The sequence below is a fragment of the Corvus kubaryi genome, unplaced genomic scaffold, assembly GCF_017639235.1.
Source record: "Corvus kubaryi isolate FWS band 111438036 unplaced genomic scaffold, C.kubaryi_AGA036_p1.0 split3-73, whole genome shotgun sequence".
Classification (NCBI taxonomy): Eukaryota; Metazoa; Chordata; class Aves; order Passeriformes; family Corvidae; genus Corvus; species Corvus kubaryi.
The window spans coordinates 23,576,299-23,577,198 of record NW_024582091.1 but is presented as its reverse complement, the minus strand read 5'-3'; positions in this window follow the sequence as shown (position 1 = coordinate 23,577,198).

Below are 900 nucleotides of genomic sequence, written 5' to 3'. Positions count from 1 at the left end.
GGGTCCTCCATGGGGTCCCAAGTCCTGCCAGCAAACCTGCTCCAGCATGGGCTTCTCTCTCTACAGGGCCACAGGTCCTGCCAGAAGCCTGCTCCAGTGTGGGGTTATCATGGGGCCACAGCCCCCTCTCGGCATCCACCTGCTCCCCCATGGACTTCCATGGGCTGGAAGGGCATAGCTGCTTCACCATGGTCTTCACCAAGGGCTGCAGGAGAATCTCTGCCCCAGGCCTGGAGAACCTCCCCCTCCTTCTTCACTGACACTGGTGTCTGCAGAGCTCTTTCTCTCACATGTTCTCACTCCTTTGTCCAACTGCAGTTGTGAAGAGTACTTTTCCCCTTCTTAAATCTGTTATCCCAGAGGTACCACCATCACTGGGCTCAGCCTTGGCCAGCAGCAGTTCTGCCCTGGAGCTGGCTGGCATTGGCTCTGTCAGACATGGGGGAACCTTACAGCAGTTCCTCACAGAAGACACCCCTGTAACCCCCCTGCACCCCAGACCTTGCCAGCACACCCAATATGGGCAGGGGAACAAGGCTGTAGCTTTTAGTATTCAAGTCATGAGCCATCAGGAGAAACAACCCCAATCCCTGATCTGAAAATGGAGCATTACTGAAACAGATGGAAGGACACCTGAGCCTATTGCTGCTCTTTGAAGCCCCCTGATAGGCTGTCTCCAAACTCCAGGAGCTGCCACTAATCCTATTTTTTCCAGATTCTTTGGTCAGAGGGGCTAGCAAACCTTGCCCTTTTTCTCCTTTTTTTTCATTTTCTTTTTCTTTTTTTCTTTTTCTTTTTTTTTCTCTTTCTTTCTTTCTTTCTTTCTTTTTCTCTTCTCTTCTCTTCTCTTCTCTTCTCTTCTCTTCTCTTCTCTTCTCTTCTCTTCTCTTCTCTTCTCTT